Below are 8,145 nucleotides of genomic sequence, written 5' to 3'. Positions count from 1 at the left end.
AACCTTCTTTTTATAAACTCTCATAACATCTCCTTTCCAGGTGCTTAATATACATTGACTATGTGTGTGCCAGATGCTTATCAGTTGTAATTTGTTACCACATAATAGAACTCAACAGCATTAGGGCCATATTTGTCTTGTTCACAGCTATGCTCCCAGGTATATACAGAGTACTATGTTCCCACAGCACATATTAGAGAATGAATAAATGAATGAAGGAATGGATGAACAAATTGCTACATAGAACCTCCATGTGTTAGCAGATTGGGAGGCTTTCTAAAAGACAGCATTCATTGGGCTTCTACTATATGCTAAACCTTGTCATGGACTTAAATATTTTATCTCATTTTATATTCAAAACAACCTTATAAGGTAGCTTTTGAGAGTAATCTCATTTTACAGATGAGTAAACTAAGATTTTAACTGACAGACCAAATCTCTATGTATATTATATAATCTACATATGTATATATGTACATGTACACATGTATATATACAATACATACACAAGAGCAAAAAGCAATTTGTGTGTATATTTTCTTTCTATATATATATATACACATGCACAAATATATATATATGTATATATATATATATATATATATATATATATATATATATACACGTACACACACGCATACACACGAGAGAGAAAAGAGAGAGAGAGGCACTCACTTACCAAGTGTAGGCCCTACAAACAGGTTGTATTCCTTTAATTACAGGCTTCTCCATTCCTAACTCAATCCCACTTAGACACATGTACTGTATGCCCAGCTTGTACCTTGATTTACGATACTTCTGATTCTATGGCTAACGTCAGGATTGGGATGGGCATGATCATCCACGTGTTCCCCTTATTCCCTTGCAGATCAGCTGTGGGGTGGCCAACAGGAGGACACGGAGGGAGGAAACAAAAATAGGCTTTTGTTTTCCTCTCCGGGCAAAAATCCCAATGGCTTCCCACCTCTCCTTTAGGCCCTTGGAATGAATGTTCTTTGGTGTGCTAGACACTCTGTGTGGGTTTAGCTCATTAAATGCTCTAAGTATGTGTAGCACGCTGTGTGACTCAGGGGAAGAGGGCAGGAACTGGGCCTCTACTTTGCAAAATATTTCTCTATTGATGAATTCAGAATTTTATATGAAAACTGAAAACACCTGGTTTTTATAATTTTTTCAATGAAAATTAAAAAAAATTATTTCTATCATGAGTGAAAACATTCAGAATTTGATAAATATGGCATGTGAAAGAAAACTGTTTGTTTTTAATGAACATTTATTTGCTAATTATGGGAATCACCAAAGAGGAAGCTGCAGAAACTGTTTTTGTTGTGTTATTTTGTCTTTTCTTATTCTCTGGGTTAATGAAGTTTTAAAATCCATAATTTGGAAATTATCAAACCATGGCACGGATGCTAGAATCCTCCAACATGTTTTTAAAACACACATTTGATTAATTTGGGAAAGTTAAGCTCAGGCCAGCACGTGATGGATTCAAGCTTCCTGCTTTTTTTTTTTTTTTTTTTAATAAATTGTAGGGTTTTGGTTCTTCCCCACTGTGAGCCATGTTTCCATTTTTGACATCAGCTAACTCAGTCACTAGATAATGCCTTCAAGAATTATCTGACAAGATGCACTGACATCAGAATGACAGTTAGGTAGATGTGTTGTGCAATTAAATTATATCTAACAAAGGACCAGTGGCTTCCCTGCATCTAAGAATGATTGGACAACCATGCTTACGTTTGATCATTTATCTATGTGCTAAAGTTGGGCTGACTGGCTCAGCCTAATCAGTGTGGTGTCATGTAATTTTACCATTCTTTAATGAATTGCTTTCTAAGGTGGATTGTCAGGTTCTTGACAGATTATATATTTAGCAATGTACAGAATTTCATTCATTAAGGTGTTAGAAGGAATTCTCTATTTAGCAAAACAAGATACATGCCTGTTAATGTTCCTTCTTCATAGGAAACATCAGCACGTGCATTATCATTTCTTTAAACCTCTCAGGGTGATTTGAATATGCAATTTTGTATTTTCCTCTCTATGCCATTAAGTTGATGTAGGTAGGAAGGAGGATGCCTTTGTTAACACAATCAATTGAAAGATGTATAAAGAGGAGGGACAGAATTAGTCTATACTAATCATGACTCCTTGATAATAGACTTGTCGCCATGAAGTTAGAGAAGGATTCCTCTTCAAAACCAATTCTTCCAGGATAATAAAAACAACATTTCAAAAGCACATAGGAGTTCTTGCAAGAAGGTAAAATAATGAATTATTAAATGTACTGCAGCTTCTTGATAAAAATTTTATGATAACTGCACAGTGTTCGTCTAACCTTGCCTTTTAGCAACATGGAAACATGAACTCTGCTTATTTCAAGTTGTAAATTGGTTTCGTCTTATTGTCTCATTTAAGCAATCTTTTCCAGAATAGACCCAGAGGTGCCAAATGATTCCAAATTGTAAGCTACAAGTTTTTTTTTTCTCCTCCAGAATTATTGTACCCATTATATTAACACCTTCCACTTTGTTGTGAGGATCCTTACATTTACAGAGGCTATTATGCTTCTCCAAAACAATGTGCCAACAGATTATATGTATTAGTAAAGAGGAGAGTGTGAGCACTGAGCATAGTCTTAACTGGGAAACATCTACAAGTACAGTATTTAGAATGCAGTAAGGAGGAAAAACAGAGCATAGTAAACATTTCATACTGGCATCTGCATCCATTATAGAACTGAGGTGACCGGTAAACATGAAGAATGCTTACACTGTCCTTTTCTGTCTTTGAGTCTCATATTTGCTCACTTCCTTTCTATCACAGACATATGGAGAAGGGGGGGTGAAGAGAAGAACATACTTCCTTGGGCATTTATTACATGCAGGTACCACAAAGCAACAGTTTTTATATAAATTTTGCACCGAGTTTCAATCTTCAGGTATGGTGACCATTTTTTTTTTTTTTGCGACCATGTCTCCTATAGATTTTTTATTCCAGAGGAATTATAGCCTGACATCATAGGGAGGATAATGCCCCCAACTCATTACATTGCCAGTAGATTAAAACTGGCTCTCACTCTCCTAGTGCTCCACCATAAAGCACTTGGATTAAAGTGTTAACTAAAACTTGGTCAAAGCCACAGACAGCCTAGGGACCATGATTCATGGAAATAAACAAACTGGAAGGCGTTTGACTGAGGCAGAGAGTAGTGCAGAGAGCCCAGCTTGCATAGTCAGCACACCATTATCACTTATTATTGAACTTAGTAAATTCTTTTTTTGCTTTTAACCTCTACCATCTTTCTTAAGGACTGAAAATGAGATGATTCAATCTACAAATGAATGATTTAAGATAGTGCCAATCTTAATGATATAATAGAGTGAGTGCCTGTCTCTAAGATGATTCTCAATAAATAACAGTATATTCACTTTGAATTTATCTACTTCTGGAGATCAGTTCTACTCCACAGAAGAGTGGCACACATTAATTTTACTTCTGTAATTATGCTGATCGGTCAGAATGGCGACCAATTTTCATTCGAATATCCTGGGATAAGCTGAGATTGTCCACCATGTAGAAAACACACCAAGTAGGATATGTTAAAGCAAGCTGGGTAAAGCCTATTACTTAGCAGAATTTACTCAATAGATACCCGCAGTCTTACAGTAACTGTCAGCTGGGTTCTACATGGCCAAGGGATGTATATATGTATGGATATACATTTGTTTAAGGAGACAGTTTGTAATGAAAACTCAAAACAATTGACCCTGTTGCATATACACTGGGATCCAATGATGGTTCCTATATCTTCCCTATGAGGACTTGATAGTAAGTGTTCACTAGGACTCAAACAGGAGTCTGTCATGCTTGGTTCTAGGCACTAATCTGAAAGTAACCATCAGGCTCTTTTCTCTGAGAAGACAATCTGTAAATACAGTTAGCATTACTTTACATAATGGTCACTACATACAGGCACTTTCTAAGTGTTTTATATTCACACTTCATTTAATTATCACACATGAACAACCAGGAGATATTTCCTTCTAAGGAAAAGGAACAGATTACTATTTGTTAAGAATTGAGTGCCTCCATCTTCTATTTCTCAACCTTCTCCAATATAACAGTGATGGGAAGGGTCACTATACTTCCAAGAGTGCCTCGGATGATCCTGAGTTTCTACTCCTTGCTCCAGCGTAATTAGTCTGGTTCTTCCCTTCACTGTCCAGGCTGAACAAGAAATTACACCATCCACTGATTATGGGATCTGTATTTATCTCTAGTATGTCATGCCCTGCCTTCTTGAGGACATGAAGGTAGCTGCTTCCTTGGCCCACTCTGTCCTGCCAGCACCCTCTACCTTAATCAGATCTCAAGAGTAATACAGTGCAATAAGATGGTGAAAGGCTTTTTTTTCCCCAACAGCTTGTGTTGTGGGACAGTTACTTTTTCTTTAGAATCTAAACTTAGAAAGTATGTCCTTTTGTTTGATTTCATAATATTACCTGTGTAAAACCAATAAATACCCCCATATGGGATCAAGGATATTGAAACTTAATGAGTTTGTGTTCAACAGCATGTACCTAATTATGTCTCAGATAAGGGTGGCAACTAATTAGTGGGTTGTGAAATCTATTCAATGGTTCAAAAGAAGCATTTAAAAGTGAAGTAGAATAGAGAATATCAGGGTGTGTTACGCATATAAGGCTACATGTTACTTTGAGAAAGTTTAAATAATTTGCGTGTGTGGTGTGTGTGGGGGGTGGGGAGGGGTAGCCAGTCTCCAAAGTGGTTCCGCATTATCACTGCCTCCTGGTAATCATATCCTTGTATAGTTCCCTCAAGTACTTAATCATGCCTGTTTTATGTCATCAATAGGGTATTGCAAATGTGGGGTGCCTGGATGGCTCAGTCTGTTGAGAGTCCAACTTTGACTCAGGTTGTGATCTCATGGTGTGTGGTTTTGAGCTCCATGTTGGGCTGTGTGGTAACAGTGCCAACCCTGCTTCTGAATCTCTGCCTCCCTCTCTCTCTGCCCCTCCCCAATTCATGATCTCTCTCTCTCTCTCTCTCTCTCTCTCTCTCTCTCAGAAATAAACAAACATTTTTTTTTTTTAAAGGATATTGCAAAAGTAATGATGCATGACTCCTGAGGCTAGGTCATGAAGTACCTTGCAGGGTCTGCTAAGGATTTAGATTGTTCTGTGTGAAACCATTGCCATATCACAAGGATGCTCAAGCAGCTGTGTGGAGAAACCCATGTGAGATTGAATGGAGCTTCCCATAAAACATGGCACCAACTTGCCACCCATGTGAATGGACTACTTTGGGAGTGGATCCTCTAACTGCATTTAAGCCTTCAAATGACCACAGCCCCAGACTGTATCTTGACTAAAACCTTGTGAGAGACCTGATGCCAGAACCACCCAGCTAAGCTGTTCCCAAATACCTGACATGCAGAAATTGTGAGAGATAATGAATGTTTATTATTGCTTTAAGCTACTAAGTTTTGTAGTAATTTTTTTTTATGTGACAGTGGATTACTACATATGTTCACATTCAGGGACATGTGTGTGTGCATACACACATGTAAGTATATAGACAGAGGAATTTTAAACCTGTTGTGATGTAAAAATATATCCCTTACTGCTTATTGTGGTAAAAATATTTTCAAATACCCACATTGGTATTTTGGTAAAAATATGTATGTATGATACTACAATGGTAGATCTATGAATGATACTATATGTATGATACTATATGTATTTGTACACGTGTGTTTATACACGCACACACACACACACACACAATGTAACTGTATCTATATACTATAATGGTAGGTCTATGTCATTATACACTGGTCCAAACCCATAGAATTTATAACACCAAGAGTTAACCTTGATGTAAACCATGGACTTTGAGTGACAACGATATATCACTGTAGGTTCATTATTGGTAATAAATGTTCCACTGCGATGAAGATATTGGTAATGAGGGAGGCTATGCATGTGTGTGAGGGGGGTGGGAGTAGATGGGACATCTCTGTACCTTCCTCTCAGGTTTTCTGTGAATCTAAAAGTACTCTAATAAAATCTTTTCTTAAAATACCAGCATATATTAGGAATGAAAAGGGAGAGAGACCAGAAATACATTAAGCCCTACAATGTGCCTGTTGCTGTGCAAAATGAAGATGTTTTTCAAAGGTTATATTCTTTGCTTTACACTGTATTAACTTTCTTAGAATATATTTGGGTGTCCATCTTAGGACTTGCTTGCTGCTATGTTTTTATGACCTGTAGGTTTTTCTCTTTTATAACCTTGACTTCTCATTTAGCTACTGTTTCAATATTATAGTGTTCCTTTTAGCTTTATGTGTCATCATTACAGACCATTTTTTAAACAATTAGACAATCTTGTAAGCACCATTGAGCAAACAAAAAGGCTGTATCATTTTATAATATGTAATAATCAGTGGGGGATGGCTATGTTCACAACGCATAGTTTCCCAAAAGTACTGTGTTCTACTGAGTTTCGTTTTATTTATTTATTTGAGAGATTGTGAGCAGGGGAGGGGCAGAGGGAGTGGGGTGGGGGAGAGAATCTGAAGCAGGCTCCACACCTCAGGGCTCAATTCCACAACCCTGGGATCATGACTAGAGCCAAAATCAAGAGTCAGATGCTTAACTGACTGAGTCACCCAGGCACCCCACTGAGTTTCATTTTAAAAGATTACATCAATATTTCAAAACCTGAATTTTTCTTGGAATTGCACAATTTCAGAAAAGAGTATGTTCGTGGTTGCTTTTAAAGAAGCCCTTATCTTACTCTGAATTAATTTTTTTTTGTCTTGCTGTGTACTATGGTGAGGAGGTTGACGGTCAAGAAATTTAATGAATTATGTTCAGAGTTAATATTTTTGTGAAGAAACTTGACTTTTTCATGGGGGTAGTTCCCCTAGCAGGAGCCAGCCAGTTACAGGGTAACTCCTTTCAAAGTCCACTGAAGGCAGTTCATAGGTAGGAAAGGGGAAGAGACAGAGGGAATTAGAGATACAGGCAGAGTATCAAACTCAGCACAGGTGTTAACATCCTCCTTGTCTAGTCCAGGAACTCTGTTTTATATCCAAGTTATGTGTATTTTCACCAAATATTTCTATATTCCCTGCAGATTCCTTCTCTTTTGGGATTCAGTTCCTCACCTCATAATATTTCCTTTTTTTTTTTTTTTTTACATTTTATTCATTTAAGTAATTTCAACAGCCAACATGGGGTTCAAATTCATGACCACTTGATCAAGAGTCACACACTCCTCTGGCTGAGTGAGCCAGGTGCCCCTCTCAGAAACTTTCTTAATGTTAACCATTATTGTTATATATATTTTAAATGTTTTATTTATTTTTGTGAGAGAGAGATAAAAGAGAGAGAGAGAGAAAGTTAGTGAGTGAGCAGGGGAGGGGCAGAGAAAGGAGACAGAAGATCCAAAGCAGGCTCTGTGCTGATAGCAGAGAGCCCGATGCCAGGCTTGAACCCACAAACCATGAGAGCATGACCTAAGCCAAAGTCGGACCTTAACCAAGTGAGCCACCCAGGTGCCCCAACCACTGTTGCTGTATTAAGTGGAGTCCTTTGGCTGTTTTAAAATTCCATAGTAAGTGGCTGGGTTTGCTGAGGTGAGAAAACATTGTCAAGTCAGCTTCCATTCCTTCCGTTGTTTTTACTCTTAGCAAAGACATCATTGGACCAGTTCTAATAGTAACAAACCGTCACCTGGGCCCCAGTGCATCACATCTCTTCCCTGACATGGAGACCTGCCATTATTGTTTTACTTCAATGATTCTCAAACTTGGCTGCACGTGAGAGATACTGATGACTGGGCTCCATGCCCAGACATTCTAATTTGATGTTATATTTTGCACTGCTATTTTTTAAAAGCCACCCAGGTGATTTGGGGATATGATCAAATTGTAGAAACATTGTTGTAGCATAAGTTATTTGGCAAATTTGAAAATAACTTTTATGGTAATTAGAACACAGTGTTCTTTCTCAACAAACCATACACCCAATTGTGTATCTCCACAACCTTGGCTCATCCACTCCTTGGAAGATGAAATTCAAGCTCAAGTTCTTATTATTTCTCCAGCCT

Source organism: Panthera onca, chromosome E1 (genome assembly GCF_046562875.1).
Source record: "Panthera onca isolate mPanOnc1 chromosome E1, mPanOnc1 haplotype 2, whole genome shotgun sequence".
Classification (NCBI taxonomy): Eukaryota; Metazoa; Chordata; class Mammalia; order Carnivora; family Felidae; genus Panthera; species Panthera onca.
Note: the sequence above shows the minus strand (reverse complement) of the source record.